The sequence below is a fragment of the Corvus cornix genome, chromosome 26 (genome assembly GCF_000738735.6).
Source record: "Corvus cornix cornix isolate S_Up_H32 chromosome 26, ASM73873v5, whole genome shotgun sequence".
Classification (NCBI taxonomy): domain Eukaryota; kingdom Metazoa; phylum Chordata; class Aves; order Passeriformes; family Corvidae; genus Corvus; species Corvus cornix.
Genome location: NC_046354.1, coordinates 1,091,781 through 1,112,603, shown reverse-complemented (window position 1 = coordinate 1,112,603; position 20,823 = coordinate 1,091,781). Strand labels below are relative to the sequence as shown.

The 20,823-nt window shown below is 54.9% G+C and overlaps 1 protein-coding gene across 4 annotated transcripts in view; it reads right to left on the bottom strand.

Annotated features, from left to right (window-relative positions):
• Positions 1 to 20,823, bottom strand: part of PLXNA2 (plexin A2) — a 145,326-nt gene that overhangs the window by 87,054 nt on the left and 37,449 nt on the right. The window lies entirely within an intron of this gene.

Here is a 20,823-nt window from a genome sequence, read left to right as displayed (position 1 = left end):
GCAAAGCCAAGACACTGCAGAGTTATTTTGTAATTCTCTAGACACCTATAGAATGACACTTGGACACTCTCCATCACCTCTTCCTGCCACGGAATCCTCCTGGAGCATCATCTCTGCTGAAAACCTGGAGATGCTGCTGCCACTTTCCTGTCTGCCGGCTTCAGTGAGGCAAAGCCAGCCCAGCCCGCTCTGCTGGGAGAGCAGAGCTCTGACACAGCACCACACGGCCCGTTCAGTTCGGCCTCCAGGCATCCCTCCGTCCCTCCAAAACAACTCCCTGCTCCTGCAGGAAAACCAGCCCAGGCTGTGACAAACGCCATCCCTGCCAGCAGCCTCCTTCTCTTCCCAAAGTTAATAATTGATGGCCTCGGGGGCTGTGCGAGGGGAAGGGAGGAGGATAAACAAACTATTTACATTGTCTTTCCCACCAGGATTTGCATATTTGGAGAGCCACTGGATGGCAACGCGGTGTGTGCGGGGCTGGGAGAGCCAAGGGCTCGCAGCGACAGCGCTGCCGGGCCAGGGAGCCGGGAATGGGCCGGGAATGGGCCGGGAATGGGCCGGGATGAGCCTGCTGCCCATGCAGGAGAGGCATCACGGCCCTGGAAACACCTCTTATCCCAGAGATGCCCTCTGCTCCAGGCGGGCTCTGCTGCCCCAGCCCGTTCTGCTGCTCTGTTATTCCCTGCCTGGCTGCAAAGGCAGGAAAAGCCGAAGCCTAAACCTTCGGAAGAGGCAGGAGGGAGCACAGAAAGGGCTGGCTCTTTTTTCTGGTTCACGTCCCCAGGAGGTAAGGGAGCAGGCTGTTAAGCATCTTATGATTTATCTGAGAAATGAGCCACCCCAGCTGGAAATACCAGGAGATCTTCACCCTCCGAGAGCAGAGACGCTCCCCTACACCCTGCTCCGAATAAATCCTCCCCTTGGAAAGAGCCCCGGTGCCTCCTGCCATGTACAGACACGTTGGGTACACACAAACACATTTATTTTCTGGATTTCTCTCTTTTCCTCTTTACCTCCTGAGATTTCAGTGCTATAAAAGAACATCAGGTGGGAATGTGAGTGGTCTGCTGAACACCCACAGCCAGGCACGGAGCCTCTGGCAGGATTAAGCTGCCAGCCCAAGCCTGCCTCGAAAGCCCTGAATTTTCAGAAAGCAAAATCCCCCAGAAGGCAGAAGGTCAAATCCTGCTTTAATTCCACCTGTGAGAATTAGGATCATCACAGCCCCCGTGAAACACCGAGAATTAGAGGCAGGCTCACACCAGTATGAGCCCAGTGCCTCACTGGGTGTTGCAGCCCGAGTCACCCACGCTGCTTTGGGAGCCACCAGGGACAGAGGGACAAAAATCACTTGAGGAATAAACAGCAGAACTCGGGGCTGTCAGGGATCCACAGCCACAGCTCCATGCAAACGCCTGATTAATGGCCGGACCGGAATGGAAGCTCCGGACATGAAGGATCAGCAGCCTTTGTGAAAAACAACTGTTTTCCAGAGTTCCCTCAGGGCACCGGCAGCTCGTTAAATTGAGCTTCTTTCTAGTAATGAGGTCAGACAGGGCTAATAAAGAGAGATACCACTGGACAAGCCTGGTGCAGACCAATTCCAACTGGGAATTGCAGCTCTGGGTTGGAGACAGCGCCGTGTGCCCGATGGCTCCTCCAGCCTGGACGAGGGCTCGGAGCCGTGCCTGCAGTGGGAGTGTTGGGACACAGCACGGGGTGCTGGGTGCTGCCTGCACCCTCCTGCCCCCCCGAAGGCCGGGGAGCAGCCCTGGGGCTCTCCTGGAGCCTGTCATGGTGAGGTGGCTCAGGGCACGGGACAAGGGGACAGCAGAGCCCGCTGCCCCCCTGCCCCACTCCCTGGGTGGGTGTTGAGCCCCCAGATACCCCAGAGCCCCCTGCCCACAGCCCAGGGCTGAGAGGCACCCACTGACACCAGGATGCTCCACTGCATCTCTTGCTCAGGGCTCGGTTACCATGGCAACAAATGATGATGTCAGAGAAGAGCGATGATTCCTGTGGATGAGGAAGAAGAAAGGGATCATCTCACACAGCAGGAAGCTTCTTGTTGACGTTTGGAGAGGGAAATAATTCGTCTGCCTCACGTATGGGTGCCCTCCCAGGGCCAGACAGCTCCTGACCTGTCCCTGGAACAGCAGCGTGGGACCAACCCTGCACCTCTGGGCTCGTCCCGAATCCAGGGCTCATCCCGAATCCAGGGCTCATCCTGGCACGGCGATGAGGGAGAGGGGAGCAGAGGGGTGGGGCTGGGCTCCGGTGGTGCTGTTTGGTTATGTCCCCTCACTCTCCCTGTCTCCTGACACAGTGATGGCACGGAGAGGCACAGAGGGAAGCAGGGCCAGGATGGGTGGAGCAGGCAGGTGTGGGGAGAGGCACCTCAGTGAGCTGGAACGGGGATCAGAGGGACAGCAGAGCCCAGGAGGACACACCACAGGCTCCCACACTCGGACACGATCCAGAAGAGCTGCTTGGGCCAGATGCAGCCCTCCCCTCCTGATGGATGTTTACAAATCTCTCCTGAGAAGTCCCTAATGACATAATCTGCAAATCCAAACTCATCCCTGGCTCGCAGGGCCAGCGGCAGCCCCTCGGGATGGAGCAGGATGTGCTGGGTGCAGGGAGCTGCAGCCCTGCAGAGCTGGGCTCACACTGAGCTCTGTAATACCCCCACAATGCAGCTGCAGGCGTAAGCTGGGCTTTATCACCAGAGATTAGCAAAATACCACATTGTGCCACCGGGATGCTGCCACGTAGGAGCCATTCAAGGATCTAATTGGACATGAAGCTCCAGCACACCTCTTGTAGGAAAGCTCCCCTCAGGTGTTCTGCCCAGCCAGTGCCAGTGCTGGGATATCTCTGCACTCCCTTCCAGTCCCTCCCAGCAGGCTCCCATTAGAAGACATTGGATCTCTTTGTAGGAACTTTCCATGATTAAATTACCTGTCTGCTTTCATTACGGGTGTTTCCACGAGGCTGACTCATGATGGAATGCCTGATGCCAGAAAAAACAGCTGAATAAGTCCATGCATGAAGGGACTGATTCCCCACCCTGGGTCCTGCAGCAAGGCCACCCATTAACTCCTCCAGAGCTGCAGCTCCTCCCCACATCTGCAGGCGCCTGCTGAGTCCCAAAGCACTTTGGGCTGCCATGTGGAAAGAGCCAGGGAGGCAATGGAGGGGCTCCTGAGATGATTCCCAGGGCCAGGAGCAGCAGGCACTGCCTGAACTTGATTATTTTTTTAATGACAACGAAGTGAAAAGCTGGGCCTGTGTGATGCTCTTGGTCCTGCATCCTCTGACACCTACAGCCACCTCCAGGAGGGAAGAATCCAGAACTGGAATTGCAAATCATTACCCGAGAAGTTTCCAAGAGCCCTTCAGACCCTCTGTGGAATTCTGGGAGCAAGGCACCCCCCAGATTCGCTGCTGGTCCGGACTGGACCCATTTCCAGATCACTACTAAAGCCAGGGAAGTGGGGGTGTTTCTGAGGATCATTCTGCCAATCCACCCCACATCTGGGATCTGAATTTGCTAATGCAGGTGTGCAAGGGGCCCGAGCCTCCGGCAGCACCCCTCACCACGTCCCCATCCCCGGGAGGAGAAACCCAGACCTGGAAAAGTTTCCCTGCACGCCCCTCCTGCAGGCAGGAACACCAGGAATGGACTGGGCTCCCTCCTCTGCATGTGGGAAGTCTCCCTCTTGGAATTCAAGTGAAACAGTAATCCCATTAAGTATCTTTCCTTTGAATCATAGATGTGTCCGTGAGGAAGTTAATGACGAACCTTACATGCACATCCAATTCAAATCAGCATATCCAATTAACTTCATTACCTGCAGGCTCCCTCATCTCCCAGTCTCCTTCTCTCCTGTCACATTTTCTTTATGCATTCCTCCCAAATTAGGCTGGAATGGATCTGTCACAGTGGGCATCACCTTTGTCCTTGCCCCAAAGTCAGCCCGGCGAAGCCTCAATGGATGAGTTCCCTGCAGGAGTCACAGCGCTGCCAGGAGAAGGGGCTGGGAGCAAAGCAGCTCCTGGAGACCAAGGGACCTGGTCCCTGAGGGAGCAGAAAATCCATCCTTTCCCGAATTACACTGTCCAACTAAACATTAAATACACTCACTAATCACTGCTGGGGTTGGCCTTGCAAAACCCTGGGGAGAGAATTCAGTTTGGTGAAGGGTTTGTTGGAGGGAGCCCTGCTCGGGGTTGTGTTGGAGATGAGAGTTTTCCTCAAGCGCTGCCTGCTGGTGCCAGGAACATTCCTTAAATTTCCACACACAGATCTTTCTTTCCCAGAGTGCCTGAGAGGGGCCTTGAGCAGGGCAGCTGTGGCATCAGTGATGGGTGGCAGCTCTGGCTGGGAAGGGGATGAACCACTGGGGCCAGTGACAAGCAGCCGCTGGCATCGTGTCACCCTCTCATCTGCCAGGAGACTGCTCAAAGTCTGGATTTCAGGTCCCTGGCACTTTGGTGGGATCACCCCAAGACTCCCCCAGCTCCCCCTGTCCTCCATGAGGGCCACACGTGTCCAGGTGTCACCATTCCTCTGCCTTTTGGACTTCAAAGGGACACAAGAGCTCCATCCAAGCAAACCCAGCTGTGCTTCCCAGCCTCTCACTGCTGCTGCTGCTGGGCACAGGGCACACAGAGCATCCAGGCAGGGACAAAGCCATGACCACCTCTCTCTGCTCATGTTTTCCAACTCTAATCCCCTTTCTTGGAGAGCTTTCCCTCCTCCATTCTCTCCCTGAACTTCAGGAAAGCCCCAGGTGCAAGGGGACAGACCTCCTCTGTCCCCGCCTCACTTGGATCCCACCTTTCCCCATGGATTAAATTGCCCTCGGCTCAGACAATTCCTCCCTTGCAGGATGTGCAGGCTCTCCTGGCTGTGCCGCTGGATGCCTGGGCTAATTCCTTGGGAAAGGGATGGGCAGAGGGGAGCAGGTGCCAGGGGCAGGCCTGGGCACTCGCAGGTAACGTGGGGCAGCAGCTGGGCAGGGGGAGGCAGGGGGACTCCAGCCTGGACGTGTTCTGCTCAGCCTCCGTGCCCCACACTGCTCACAGAGCTGAGGGCTCAGTGGGTCCAATACCGGTGTCAGAAACGTCTCTGTGCATCTGCTTCACACCCACTTGTGCTTCCCATCCTTTCTGTTTGGGAAATGTTAGCTCAGCGTTCAAAGGCACAGCCCGGGAAGCTGCAGCTCCCCAGAGGCGCCGGGAGGCAGAGGAAGCGCTGGGCTAATTGAGGGGGCACCGAGAGCCCCCCGGGCTGGCAGCGGCTCCGTGGGGAGCGGGGCTGTGTCTGCAGCACCCACACACCGCCAGGCACCGCGCTGGTGATGCAGCAAACAAACAAACAAACAAACAAACCCGAATTAACTCGCGCTTCCTGCGGCTGCAGCGCCAGGCATCAGGGACTGCTCCTCCAGGGAAGGCTTCCTGCCTCTGGCAAGTGTACTGCAGCCTGCCCAGGGTGGAACAGACACCTGAGCACTCAATCTTGGCATTTCTGAGTGTGAGCTCACCTCCAGGGAAGGCCAGGGAGGTTTTGAAATACAAAACAAATTAAACCCCACTGTTCCTTCCCTGTTAAAGCTCAAACTATGCTCAGCAGGCTGCTGCACCAAATGGATTCTGGATGTCCCATCCCTGGAGGTGTCCAGGGCCAGGTTGGACAGGGCTTGGAGCACCTTGGGGTACTGGGAGGTGTCCCTGCCCATGGAACAGGATGAGCTTTAAGGTCCCTCCAGCCCAAACCATTCTGTGAGCCCATGACCTGGTCCAACAGCCCCACTGTCCCCTGGCCAGGGACACCCAGCTGCCACGCCAAGGTGAAGGAGCAGCTTTGGGGTGCACCCACAATGTTGGATCTGCCAGAAGAGATTCCATGAACATTTTTTCCATGAACACAGTTCTTCCCATTCCCATGAGGAAGGAGATCAGGAGAAGGATCCCTTGCTGCCTTTCTGCAGGGTTCTGGAGGGGAAGGAGCCAACTGCTGGGGTGAAGCAGCAGCTCAGAGATCCTGACAGGACGAACCCTTAAGAGAAACTGCCACTGAAGAGGTTCTTTCTTTCTCCACACCTTTATTTCCTTCTCCCATCCTTCTGCTCCCTCCACCCTTGTGCAGAGCTGATCCTGCAGGATGAAGCAGGGAGGATGGCACAGAGGCACCATGCAGAGCCTAATCAGCAGCCCCATGTCTTTAATTTATTACTGCATGAGAGGCTCGTTTAGAACAAAGCTGCCAGTTCGGGAGATCATTCCTTGAAAAGACTTTTTATTTGAAAAGCTGTCAGCTCACACCTTGTCACAGCCCCACTTGCAGCAGCAGAACTTTAATAACATGCCACCTCATGCAAATGAGCTGCTAATTAATTAAGTAGTATTCTTCCGGGGATGGATTCATTAGAATCAAATTTGGGCTGGCGAGGTTGGATTGCTTTGGATGGTGCTTTAAATCAGCAGCATTGTCTTTTCCTGGAGGCCCAGCTCTCCCTCCTGTCCAGAGGGAAGCTCGTTCCCATTCTGTGCCCTCAGGAAGGCTCTGCACACCCTGGTGCTGGAACCAACCACTGCATGGCACAGACCAGCCCTAAATCAGCTAAAACCAGCAGATGAGATGAAAAAAATGATGTGTGAGGTGCTCAGAAGAATTGTCTTCTATAGTACTGAGGAAATGCAGGGCAGGAGAGGGCTCAATACAAAAGCAGAAGGTAGAGAATAAAAACCTGGGGGGCTCCAGGGATGAGGGAATGCTGAGAAGGAGCAGGGCTGCTTTCTTTTGGAGCACTTGCTGCAAAGAGACAATGGCTGGGGGTCCAGGGCCAGCAGCCTCGCACCTTCCAGCAGCATCAGATACAACCCTCAAAAGGTGGGAACACTCAGGGTCCTGGGGATTCCCTGAGCAGAAGGAGGAGAGCTCAGGGCTCAAAACCTGTCCCCTTCTAATCTGTCCCCTCAGGAAGAGCCCCAGTGAGCAGTGCTGTCCTTTCCCTGTGGTCAGCCCCTCCTCCCTTTACTCTCCTGTTTGATTTTTGAGGAGGTGTCTCGGTGCTTCTCTGGGAGCTGGGAATCATTAACAGCCCTGCTCCACTCCAGGCTTTACATTTGGGCACCGAGCAAGGAATCCATCAAAGGGATGAAGCTGTGGCCTCCCAGAGGCAGGAACGAGGTGGGTGTTGCTGTGCCACAGCTCCGCATGCCGACCCCTCTGCATGCTGCTCCTCAGCCTCTGCCATCCTTTCCCGGCCCCACCCCTGCTCCTCCTGCTCCGGGCAGCTTCAGTGCAGCTCCTTCCCTTCCAGCTGGGAAGCAAATGAAAGCAGAGGCGAAGAAAGAGTGGGACAGCTCCAGGAGCAGGCAGAGAGGGGTTTTTATTCCTAAAGCATCCTGTTCTCCACAGCCCTGGCAGCCTTGAGCAGGGATGGAGGGTTAGCTGGGGACCCTGGGTGTGCAGGGAACACACCCCAGGCTGCCCTTCAGCCCTCTGGGTGCCACAAACCCTGGGTCATTCCCTTCCTCTTTGCCCTTGTTGCCATCTTCGCCCTGACCCAGAGCTGGGCTCGGTGTCAGCAGGCACCCAAAGGGACCCATGAGCCAGCACAGAAATCCACAACTCCCTGTCCCTGCCTGCAGGACACGGTCAGGGATGGAGGGAGCTGGGAGTGGCCTTTGGGGAGGGAGTAACAGCCCAAGGGAAGGAAAACAGGGCTGAGTGCTGAGCCTCAGCCCCTGTGATCGACAGAAAACATGAGAGGAAGCCCAGAGCTGGTGTTGTTCTGGTGTTATTTAGGGCGAGGGAGGTACCAGGTATCTGCTTGTCACAAACGATTTGCAGCTCCTGCCCAAAGCCCCCAAAATAGCCCTGCATCTGTGTTCTCTGTCCACACCTCACCTGTGCCCTTCCAGCTGAATAATCCCGCACAGCTCCGCACCAGGCTCTCTCCCCCCACCAACATCCTCCTCCAGCACTGCATTTCACAGCTGAAGGGATTGGTCTTGCTTAGTTTGCTTTGTTGACCTTGAGTGGCCATGTAAAATGGCATCAAAAGCCACTTAGACAAGACTGTCTAATGTGAAGTTTGCTCTAAATGAGCTTCAGTGAGTCGTGATTGTCCCCAAGGAGGAAAAAACTAAATGACTGTCAAAAATTGCCACACAAAAACCCTGTTTCTCCAAAGCCACGGCTTCCAGCTGATCAGGTGGGAGCCACAGAGTTCCTCAGGAAATATTAGTCTCTTTCCTTTTCGAAAACATCATGTAAGTAATATGTTTCAAATGGCTTCGATTTCCTGCCCAGCACCTCCCGGGAATGCTGGAACATGAGCCAAACTCTGAGGCCAAAACCCAGAAGGAAATAGGAGAATCTAAATTTTATTGTCTTTGGGGTTTATAAACCTGTGGGTAAATCCTGCCTGGTGGATCTGCGCCGCTCTAGGCCAGGCAGGAGCCATCAGGTGAACGAGGAGGCCGTGCATGTTTTTGGTTTCACTTGTGCATGCAGAGCCAGTCATGTGTTACTGATCAGATCTAACCTTGCTCGGGCAGAGGATGTGAGAAAATTACAGAGCGCTCAGCTCCACTCAAATCCCGGGAAATGAGGCTCTCCCACATCGCTGCTGCACCCCAATGCCCAGCAGGATGCAGAGTGGCAGGTGGGGATGGGATTTTCTGGTTAGGAATGGCCCAGAGTCCCCCAGAGGACTCAGTGTCCATCCCCAGCCCGTCCCTGACCGCACAGGGCCGGGTTTGGCCGCAGGAGCAGCCCTGCAGCGAGGTCGTGTGAGGACAGAGCCCCGGCCAAGCTGGCACTGCCCCACGGCTCCGTCAGCTCTCCCCTGCCCCTGCAGCCTGGCTGGGCTGTGGGCAAGCACAGAGCAGGGACAGGCTCCGTGTGTGGGGCTTTTTCATCATCTCTGGGCACACAGGAGCTGCAGTGAACGTGTCTCCTGCAGGACCTGCAGGGCTGGCTGGGGCCCAGGGACATTTCCTGGTACTTTCCCTGTCCTGGAAGCATTAAAGACTCCTGAGGGGAGGCTCTACAGTATAAATCCATGGGGCTGAATCTCTCCTTGCACTTCCCTATCTGCTCTTTCATGCCCCCATCTCCGTCAGACAGAGGTTTGAGGTAGCTCAGGTTCCCGCTGTGTGAGGAAAGCTCCTCCTGCCCCTCTGAGCTGCTTCCCTAGTGCTATTCTGGGGCAGATCAAGGATAAAAATAAAAACAAAAAGCAAAATCTCTTCCATCTCCGCACTGTTACTCCCTAAGCCTTCGGCACATGCCCTTTGCAGCATCACAGAATTAATCAGCAGATAAGCAGATGAGCTGGCTCTGAATAATCTGTGTATGCAACACATGGAACGCTGCTCAGCACGGCCTCGAACGCAGCAGGATTTGCTGGGTTGGGCTCAGAGCACACGTCTGTCCCTGTCCCTCTGTCCCTGTCCATCCCTGTCCTGGGAGTGCTGGAGCTGCAGTTCCCCAGAGCCAGCACACACTGCCCTGTTCTGCATCGGGCCAGCGAGGGAGGGTGGGTGGATCAGCCTGCTGCTCCTCAAACACCCAGATTCAGAGTTTGGTTTCAAATTCAGCTGGGGAAAGAGAGGAATCTGCAGGAGCTGGGTGCTCTGCCTGTGCCTCTGAACCAGTCAGGACTCAGGACTGGGTCTAACACCTGAAGCACTGTGAAATTCCCTGCAGAGCAGCCACAGCCCTGTCCTGTCCTGGCAGAGCCACCGGTGGACACAGAGCCTCCCTCTTCACCCCATCCGCAGAGAAAACACATCACAAAGAGGTGATGTTGCCCCCGGTGGCAATCACAGGGACACAGCTGATGCCACAACTCCTTGTTGGTGGCCACGGATGCCACTGGCACAGGGACACAAGGGCAGATGGAGCAACAACACGGGGTGATCCAGGCAAAGCACACCAGACACGTCAGACACCCCAGACTGGGAGGAGGGAGGGGAAAAGGGGCTGTGGCTGCAGGACTGGAGCTGAGAACAGGTTTGGAACACACGAGCGGCACAGCTGAGAGCCTGCACGCCCTGCTCCAGCGGGACACAGCAGCCTGAGCCTGGCTTCGTGCTGAACGGTCTTGCTTGTGGTTCCTGAGCACGAGGAGGTGGAACAGACCCACCCCGGAGCTGACAAACCCCACAGGAGCAGGACAGAGGCAGCTCTTCCCCACGCCCCGCTGCTGCTCCCCGAGCAGCCAGCTCAGCCAATCCCTCCTCGCGCCCAGGGCCCAAAATCAGCAGCAGGAGATGGGTCCAGGCTGGGGTGCAGGGATGGCAGAGACAAAGCTCCGGCACATTCCTGCTCTCGCTTCCATAATTGACCTGTAGATAAACACACGGCTTCCGCCTTAATCCCCTGCAGCCTCGTGAACATCAGCCGCGCTAAATTTTTCATGTAATTAAGAGAAAAACCCTAATCCAGTGTAATTAGCTCCCTGATTGCCAACGTCAGGCAGCAAAGCAGTGTTTGAACAGCAATTCAGGTCTAGCTGGCTAGGCAAATACTGCGTGTGTGGTGCAGTAATTCAACACTGGAACAACTCCCCCTGTGCTGTCCTCCCAGGCCGCTTCCCTAAACAGCTCTAAGTGCTTTCATTGCTGCAAGAGGCCTCATCTCCCCCAGACTGCTGCTCCACCGAGCTCCAGTTACATCCCGAGGGGCTGGGCATGAAACAAGGCCCGCAGCTCACCCAGAGCCCCTGCTCCACTGGTGTCGGAGTGGCACCCTCACCACATCTGCATCCCGCAGTGATCACGCCGCGATTTTAGGGCAGCACCACCCCCGCCTGCCTAAATTCAGCATCTGAGAGCCACAACTGAGACCCCGACAGAGAAACAGTCTCCTCGTGAGGGATGCTCAGCACCAACACCACAACCAGAGCTGGAGGCGACCACACCTAGGAGGGGTTTTGTGGTGCAGATCAGAATTTATCCCAGCTACTGAGCCCGTATGGTTTGCAGTGATATTTTTCTCTTTCATTCATATACATGAAGGCAAAATTTTAGGATTGAAATGTTCGAAATTTGGGAAGGGGAAGCAGATGGGAGAGGAACAGAGAACGTGGATGTGTGTGCCAACGGGGAGGCAGAGAAACCAAGAAAGCACAGAGAGAAAACACCTTCACTTAACCATTTCATCCATCCCCAGCAACAAGGAGCTGAGCTGCTGAAGCCACGGTCAAATATCTGTTTTCTTTCTAAAATTCACCTGTGATACAAGCTACAGACACCTCCAGCTCTCTCTTCACACTTAATGCCAGTCCCCTGAAATACAGGTTTAAAAGCGATACTATTGCAGGAGTATTAGCTGGAGTGTCTCAAGGAGGATTTCACTCCTCATCTTAGGCAGTGTCACAAAGGGCTTGCCTGCTTTTGGAAAAAGGTCCTGGTCTCTGTTTTGCCCGTTCTGGTTGCTGCTGCTCTAGGGGCTGGGTTTCTGTGCCTGGGAGAGTGCAGAGCCCCCAGAACCAGGCCCCTCGTGTGAGGAGCAAGCTCAGAACCATTGCACAGCCCTGGCCTCATGGCCTGAATCCCTACAGAACATTTGTTTCCGTGCTGGGGCAGGGCAGAGCCAGCCCTGGGTGCTTGTGCAGCCCCAGCTCTCGGTTCTGACAGAGGCCACAGGCTGTGCCTGGCTCCCCGCTTTGGGCTCCAGGCTCTGGTCCCCAGCCCTGCTCCTCTGTCCCCTCCGTGTCCCCCTGCTCCAGGAACAGACCAGCAGCGAGCAGAGCAGGCTGCGCCTTTGTAGCAAAGCCAGGCAGATTTCTTTAGACAAAAAGGAGTGGAAATTTATCAATTCAAAGCTCCTTTTAAAGAGAAAGCCCCCGAGGAGAGCGAGCCCAGATGCTGCTTTCCTGGCTAAGCCAGCTCCCGCTCCTGCCTCCCTTTGGACACAGGCTGCTTTCCATGGCCAGCACTGGGGTGAACCAGGCTGGGAGCAGAGCCTCCTGGCTGGATGGCAGCACATCAAGATGGATTTCAGCAGCAGCAGCAGGGATCTGGCACAGTTTGGTGCTCTGCCATCACTCCCTCTGCATGGAAACCGCGCTTCCAGCTAAAATCCAACCTGGTCCCTCAAAGCCTCCCGGAGGAGCCGCACAGAGCCCATCCCACAGCTCCTGAGGACTGTGCTCCCAAAGGCAATGCTAGAATTCCGTGTGTCCCTGAAACTGCAGGCACATCCCAAATGGTGTTTCCAGCCCCCAGGCAGGCGCTGTGCTCCCCCCTTCCCTCTCTGGCCAGGGACAGGGACCCTCTGGCTGCTGCATTCCAGACAGGAGATCCCATTTGCACACTGGGGCTGTCAGTGGATGGAATTTTTCTGTCTCCCAGGAATTACTGCAGCTTTCAGGCAGCTTCGGGGCCATTCTTCCTGCCCACACCCCCAGTATCGAATGCCACTGACACGTGAGTCTGTGCTGGCTGCTCTGTGGTGTCTTTGCCTTAAATCCAGAACAAATTCCTCTCTCCATCTCCCATGCCTGCCCAAAGCCAGGCATCCTAAGGCTCCATGGGGAGCTGTGAGGTGGTGAAAGGAGCTGGAGGCAGCTCTGTAGGGGCTGGATGCCCTTTATTCTCTTTTCCCCATTTCACATCCATCAGTGTACAAGTGGGAGAGCAGCCCCAGACTGGTCATACTGGGAGCTGGGACTGAGGCACCCACTGGGGATGTGCAGCAGCATCCCAGAGATGTCTGCTGCCGGCTCTCAGGGGACAAAGCTGCAGCAAAGCCACAGCCCGGGGACCTGGGTGTGTTCTCAGCCTCTGTTTTGCCAGGGGATGGTGGAAGTGACTCCAGCCAGACCCAGGAATCTCGGGAGTCTCGGCTCACGTTAATGAGCACTGGCAGGAGATTTGCAGCCAGCCAGGGAGAGGTGTCAGGGGTGCTGAAAGGGGCAGAGAGAGGTGTTGGGAGGAAAGGGAGCTGCTCACATTCACCTCCAGGCAGCTTTGAAGTGGCCTGAGGGACACCATCGGGGCCTGAGGCTCCCGTTTTCCAGCCCCTGCCCCCAGAAGCTGGAGTTCTAACAAGGGCAGTTGTTTGAATTGCTCGCACTAAAAACAGACCAGGTATCAAATGTTCCTAAACTTTTAAAATAAGAGCTATAAACTGAGCCAAGGCTCAGAACTGATATGGAAAGTTACCTTCCAGGACAGATTTTCCCAGCGAGGGAGTGCTGGCACAGCAGCCTCTGTGCACGAGGCCACTGCTCAATGCCAGGGGAGCTGAGCTCCCTCTTGCCTTTCTCTTCCCATTGCTCCAGAACCAACACAGCCCCCCCTCCACATCCACACATCTGCAGAGTGCAATCTGCTAATGATCCCAGGCCTCGTGTTTTCTCACTGTCATGATTTATTGGTTGTGTCATGGTTTGCACTCAGCTGTGAAGAAATCTCACCCTGACCTAAAACCACGAGACTCCAATTTTCCTGGTGCTGGAGGCCTCTGGCCTGGCCATTCCAACCCACCAGGTATTCCCCTGTCTCTTGCTGCAGTTTGTGCTTCCAGAGCCTGGCTGGGAGCTGGGTCCTGCTCTGAGCATCTGGAGTGCTGTGGTTTGTGCCTCCACCAAAGGGCTGAGGCAGCCGCCAAAGCCCCTGCTCCCGAGAGGCTCCGTGCCTTGAAAATTCATTCTAAAGCAGCTTCAAACCCTCCCGTTTTCATTATTAATATGACTCCTTTCATCAGAGTCCACTCATCTTTTTGCTTTCTATTTCTGTCTCTACCCTTTCATTGTTTCCCCGCTGCTTCCATGGGAATGGCACCGAAAGCCCGGCCCGGCGGCGGCGGCAGCCCCCGCTCCCTTCCAGCAGCACGAATTCATTCCATCAAAGCTTCCTCCTCGAATCAAGGGTTTGTTGTGGGGTTGTTTTTTTCGCCCCTTCGTTTTAATTCCATCTGTATTTAATCCCAGACAAACACAAACAACAATCTCAGCTCCCCAAGGCCATCGCTTTCTAAACCAGTTACAGCCAACTCCAATTAGCAGGCAGGCAACATGAGCAGCTCCGTACACTCCTGGATCTTTGGGAACGAGCCAGCCCAGAAGGTCCTTTTCCCCAGACTGTCCCTTCTTTCCTTCTGAAGGACTTGCACCATCATTAGAGTCACAGGCTCTGCAAGATGAAACACCCTCCCCTTTGCTTCTGCCACCGCGGGGATGATGTTCCGCGGCCTCATTAATGCTGTTTGTGGCTCTGTGCTCCTGCACCTGAGTCTACCTGCAGGCTTTGATTTATAAGAGGATCCCAAAGGCTCCACAAGTGCTGAAGAGGGACTTTATTGGTCACTTTAGCTTCCCTCTTAGCCTGCACTTGAAACAGCTCCTTAACAGCCTCTCCAAGCCAGGCTGAGGAGAGGCAGCAATGCCAGGCACAGACCTGTCCCTTCTCAGGCCACGAGAGGATCTCTCAGAGGTACCCTGGGGAAACCTCTCCCCTTCTCAGGCCATGACAGCATCTCTTGGAATTACCCTCAGAGGAACTCACCACATTCATGACGAGCAGCTCATGGAGTTATGTGGTTGAACCTGACTGTTTTTTCCCCAATATCCACTCTCTCCCTAGCAAGGGGCACTGTGGCAGTGGAGGGTGTGCCCTGACCACCCCAGGACTGTAAAGGATGGTCGGGCAACGTCCATCTGGAGACGCCACCGGGTTTCTCCATTTTTCCCACCGGCTGGCAGGGAATGTCCGGAGCCAGATCCGGCACTGCTGGGCTTCAGCTCAGCGTGCTGCCAGCAGCTGTCAAAGGGACAGACGAGGATGGGAGAGAAAATCACTTGCATTGCTGCAAACCCCTTCTCCAGCCACGTTTCCCCAGCTCAGTGTCCAGGCTCGCTCTGCACCGACAATCCTGAGATTTCCCTGCTCCTCTCCTGTCAACGCCCATGCCTCCCCGGCAGCCAGGAAAAGGATTTTCCCCATTCATGCCTTTCCCTACCATGCAGGGATATCAGGAAGAGCAGTGTCTGCAGGCAGACAGATTTATCCACCTGCCCTACCTGGCAAAACTGATTGGGTTTGACAGACGTGCCGGCGCATTAACGACCAGTTTAGCATGGAAACGAGCGGAGCAGCGCTCTCACAGATGTTAGGAGGAGAAGTTTATCTAAAGCATATTTTATGGCTGTGCAGAATGTATTAGATCAGCACCCTCAAGAAAAATCACTACAGGTTCCTTCCCCAACAAATCCACAAACATCTTTAAAATCAAATAGAACAAAACCTCCCCCGAACAAAGCGCGACAGGTTTTACAAACCAAATTCTTTGCCGCTGAGGTGACTTCAGCTCTTGGGTGAAGACTAAAGAGATCACCAGGAAGGAGAAAGGGGCAAAAAGTCCCCAGTCCAACCCCACACAACCCATCCCTGCTGATCAAGTATTCCCAGGACCTTCCTTCCCCCTCCGAGCAAGCGATCTAAGTTCCGCTATTTTAGAGAGTTCTCAAGACAGAGCAGCATTAATGGGCTCCACTGTCTGCAAAGTGCTCGTGCTTAGATACCCGCAAAGCTGAGCAAGAGAGGCACCAGGCTAAAAAATGTTCCCTCTCAAGCAAAACAGACTCGCACTTGGATTGCACAGAAATTAAAGCAACAAAAGGTCTCTGAAGCCAATTGCCATCTAACCGAGAAACAGGCTCGTCACTTTGTACACCCGTCTGGCAAGGACATACTTCCCATTTCAGCAAGTGCGAGAATGGGTGGACAGCGAGGGAAATGTGAAAACAGCAAAGAAAGGAGAAGAATGCAAACCTGCGGGACAACACTGCTGCCCTGTTATGGATACTGTACTCTATTCATGTGAAAATCCATACGGCTGCTACTGTTGCATGCACTCCTCCTTACACAGCATGAAATTAAAATTCCTCCTCAGTCTCACACTGCCAGCACTACAGAGCAGCTCTAGAGCAGGCGAGCAGACAATTTATCCTTTGGCTTCCTCAGGCGGGCTTGTGCTGGGATTGGAAGCCAGTGGGGTGAGGGAGACGAGTCTATTGCCCACGGTGACAAATTCTGCCTCCCAAACAAATCCCAGAGAAATATTGCTGGCCTGGAGTGTGGCTGTTGGTGCTCCTTTCCCAGCGCAGCTTCACATGTGTAATTCCCCCCAGGCCCCCCTGCCACTTCCCTTCTTATCTCCCCAGAACAAACTCAATGTGCAGGCTAATTTCAAGGAGTGTTTCACCCAGAGTCCAGCCAAATGTCAGTGGATCTGCTGGAAATGCAAATTGAGACAATCATGCAAAAGAGGAGGGCTTATGGATTGTGCGGGAGGGCAAGGGAAGGCAAATAAAAGCTGACAGGGAGAGGGAGTGGGGAACAAATCTCCCGTCTCGAGTTGTTGATCATTTGCACAAACGCCCGGCGAGCAGCAAAGACACATTCCCGAAAATGCCCAAATCCCATCGATTATCATTGCTGAATTGCCTGCGTGCCTCCAAACCCCACCTATCTCCATGCTCCTAAACCAGCATTTCACTCCCACCATTCCCACCCACTCCACGGGGTGTAAATGACAGGGAAGAGATGAAGAAGGGATCTGGAGCAGAACTGGGGAGCCTGGGAGGTTTTTTTGTGGTTTCCCAAGTTCCAAAGAGCCATTGAGTTGTCAAAAGCAATTGCAGCTCGCACAGAAAGTGTTTTAATTTGTGCTTTTGAGAAAGTCGGGATAACTGTGAGATCATCTGGGGACAAAGTGGGGGGAAGATGCTGCAGACGGGAACTTGATTAGCTCAAGCCCGGCCACACGAATTTTTCAGATACAAACGAATTTGTTCAAAGGTTCGCTCATTATGTATGCAAAGGAACAGCAAGCAGGACAGGATCTATACTATGTGCCGTAACATGATACGGAATTAATCCCCTCAGGTTACAAAATTCCTCACAAACTGCGAGGGGGACGGTATCTGCTGTGTTATATTTTATCACACTTTCTGTCAAAACATCCCCGGCAGGGAGCCTTTTTGGAGATGCAATCAGCACCGAAGCCTTGTTTGGAGAGGAAGATTTGAGCTAAACAGCAGCAAACTCCAATATGTTCCTTGGGAGAGCTTTGGAGAGAAACCCCTCAGAGCAGGGTTAGTGGGGTCTGGCCTTCTTAAATCACCTCGTTTTATGGCTTTGCCCAGCCCCATACGGAGCAGAGAGGCTCTCAAGTTCTATTAACAGCACTGCTAATCCAGGCTGGCTGCTTCAGCCTGCCCTGAGTCCCCCAGGGACCATAAAACAGTCCACAAAAGCAGCCCACGAGAAGTTTGCCACCTCCCAGGTGAGGCGGGGCAATGTGAACGTTTCATGCCCCGACTCACAACCCCCAAATCGTCCTCACCCTGTGGAGCAGATCAAAGTGAGCGAGGGCTGAGCCGCCAGTGGCACTCGGGGTGGGGACACCGGGCTCCTCCAGCGCTGGCCTCTCTGAGTGCTCACGCTTGGCTGGGCCCCGCACTTTTGTGAGGCGCTCCGGTGTTTTTGGCAGCCACTGAACTGGAAGGAAAAGGGTCTGATTATCTCCTCCAGCACCTCAGTGGTGACCCAGACCACTGACCCCTTTCCTGTCACTCTACATTTGCTCTGGATGTTTTACACAGCGAGGGGGCAAAGCCTTCCCAATTGATCCAGGCTGCATCCAAAGGCTCCGTGGTTGCCACGTGATTTCGGCTCCGTCTCTTGCTCGGGGGCTCTTGATCTGCCTGTCCACCTTAGAGGAGAGATCCGGGGAGCAATGCTGGGGTCAGGAGCTCCAGCACAGGTTGGGCAGTTCTCATTCACACAAAAGCTTCTCCGTGTCCAGTGTCTGCTTAAAAGCCAGATAATGCAGCCCCCATTTACGCCAAGGTCATCTTTGCCACACATCTCAGAACCCGGAACGGTTTGGGGTGGAAGGGACCCTAAAGCTCATGTCATTCCAAACCCCCTGCCATGGTGGGGGACCATTCCACTATCCCAGGTTACCCAGAGCCCCATCCAGCCTGGCCTTGGACACTTGCAGGGATGGGGAGCCCGGATGTTGACACACCCCAAGAGTAAAACAAGTGCACTGGGTTTGTGTTCCCTGGACACTGAAAATAGCCCTGAAACCACTCCCTGCTCTTATGTGACACCAACCCTGACTCACAGCTTGGCCTGCAGCTGCAGGGTAAAGCTCTCTGCAGCATCCAGCAGGCATCCAAATCCCCCAAAGTTTCTCAGTCCTGCCTGATGCGAGCAGAGGTTTGCCAGCCCTTCCACGCCGAGCTGCACTCAGCTCCAGCTGAGCCTGGCGTGAGCAGATTGTATGAAAGATGAAGAATAGCCATCTGGATTCCTGCAGTGGAGACAGCCAGGAAAGTTTCTGGGGAAGGCAGCACTCTGTGGGAATGTGCAGAACCATCCCAGCAGCAGCAGCTGCGGTGCCAGAGGAGCGCAGGGGGCTGCACAAGGCTCTGGATTGGGATATAAAGCCTGTGCCCAGGAGCCACTGGCTCCAGGCCAGCCCAGACTGGGAGATGCTGCTGCTCTGACAGAGGTTTGGCAGGTGGTGAGCGTTTGGGGTGGGTTCACGTTAAAGACCTTTGGCCAGGAGTCAAGGACACAGGGCTTGTCAGGGATGGGGAGGGGACCATGACAGCCTTTCCCCTGAAACAGGAGAGAAACTGTGGGCTGTGACCTCCTAACCCAGCTCCAGGAATCTTTGTACAGCCTCGGGCACGTCCCTGTGTCCTCCTGTCCAGCTGTGAAATGGACTTAAAGTTTACTCTCATTTTCCTCCCAGTACCTGTTCTCGGGGGCTGTGGGCAGGGAACACCAGCACCGTGGTGGAGGATTTGCTCTGTGTTGCTGAAGAATCAATAAATAATGCCCAGGGCCCTGCTGATATCCCAGCAAAAAGCTTGAGCAGAAAGAGGCAAAAGGAGGCGAGAAAGAGGAGCTCGCACAGGCGCTCCTTCTGCTCCAGTGAAACTGCAGCTCCTCGTGCTGAATGCATTTTGAAAGGAAAGTGGGACTGGCCAGGCCCTGATGTCTCTTCCAAGAAGTTGTGGAGCAGTTGGGAGGTGCAGGGAGAAACCTGCAGCGTCAAAGCCAGGAAGGGCAATCCCATAAAAGCCAACTGAGCAGGAAACACCGCGGAGCCGGAGAGCGGCTCCCGGTGATCCCCCAGGTGCTGCTCCAGCAGGACAGGGACACAGGGGTGGCACAGGATGCAGGGATTGGGACCCACCTGCAGCTTCCCACGCTGCTGGCACAGACAGGATCCAGCCCCTCTTTAATAAATTCATCAAAGTATTTTTAAATTAACTGCGGCGCCCTCGGTGTCACCCCGCTGGCACCCCCGGGAGCGGCTGGAGCAGGCCTGGCTGCTGGGATATAATTAAATATCAACACATGTATCCTGTGCTCCGTGCAGCGCCTGTGTTTGCTCGTGTTAATTGGGATGTGAGGGGAAGCGTCTCACAGCAGAACCCTACGTGCTTCCACGCTGATTTCCCTTCAAGATTTAGACAGCCAAACCCGTCTGTGCCTGCTCCACCCTCCTCTCCCATTCCTTCTCCCAGGAAAAGATGCCACCTGGCCTCCCATTCCACCACCTCCTGCTCAACCAGCTCCCCTGTGATGGAGCACCACCACATCCTGGGAGCGTCCCTGGGTCACAGAGCCCCTTCTCCCACCCTGACCCTCTCCTGCTCCCAGCCCTTTCCCGGGAGCAGCCCCGGCTCTGAGCGTGCACAGCCACGCGTCCTTGCCATGATAGGTGCAATTTGGAGCAATTTCCCTGCCAGCCTTGCTGCAATCTCGTGTAATCTCCCCCCAAAGGGAATCAGAGATCCCACGGTGCCGTAAAGAATGCAAATCACATCCCCCCACGGTTCTGAATAACGCAGAGGGGAGGTGGGTGTCTGCCTGCTCCTCTTTGGGGCTCCTCCACGTTAGCTCAGGCACACAAAGAGCTTCAGCAGTGGCTGGGCAAGGGAAATCATGGTTTGGACCACTCTAGCTGGCAGCTTCCTGCAGGTCCCGTGGTTAAAGGTGCTGGGGACCTGTCCAAAGGTGCCCTGTGGGGTTTTGTATTCAAACGGTGTCACCAGAGCTGGGCTGGTGACTCCGTGAGCTCACACAGCCCTCAGCAGAGCAGGTCTGGGCTCAGGGAGAGTGCCCAAAGATTGGGAATACAGAGCGAAGTCTCTGCATCTCACCTGGTGATGCCTCCCTGCTCCCACCACCATCAGCAGCAACATCAACTTCCCTGTTCCACATCCCATTAATCTGCTTCATCTGGAGCAGCCAACCTAAGGGACCTCTCGTGGGGGTGGAGGTACAGGAGGTAAAACCTGTTCTGCTTCCCTCCCGGCGCCGCCGAACGCCGGCTAAACTCCAGCACAGCGAGTCCGTGCATTAGAAATACCTGCTCCTCGCAGCCCAAACCACAGCTATTTAACAGTCCAGTTGGCAATTCCAGCCGAGCATTACAGCTCCAACGCTCCCAGGCCCTTCATTTAAGGTGGAGTTGAAATTCCTGGCTCTGGCAGCTGCCCCTGGCTGCTCCAGTTCTCACCCCAGACCCTCACATCTGTCAGTGGACGTGGAGCTGAACCCAGCCCGGATTTTAATGTTTCAAACCTCGTCTCTACCCAGCAGCTCAAAGTCCCCAGCACTGAGCAGCACCACCAGGAAAAGCAAGAAATGGAAAATCCAAACGCAGGGAGGCCCAGAAATAAGGAGGGAGGGACCAATGAAATGTTTTTACTTTGTTATCCTAACAGGGTGTGAATTGGGAGAAAGTTCCCAGAGGGC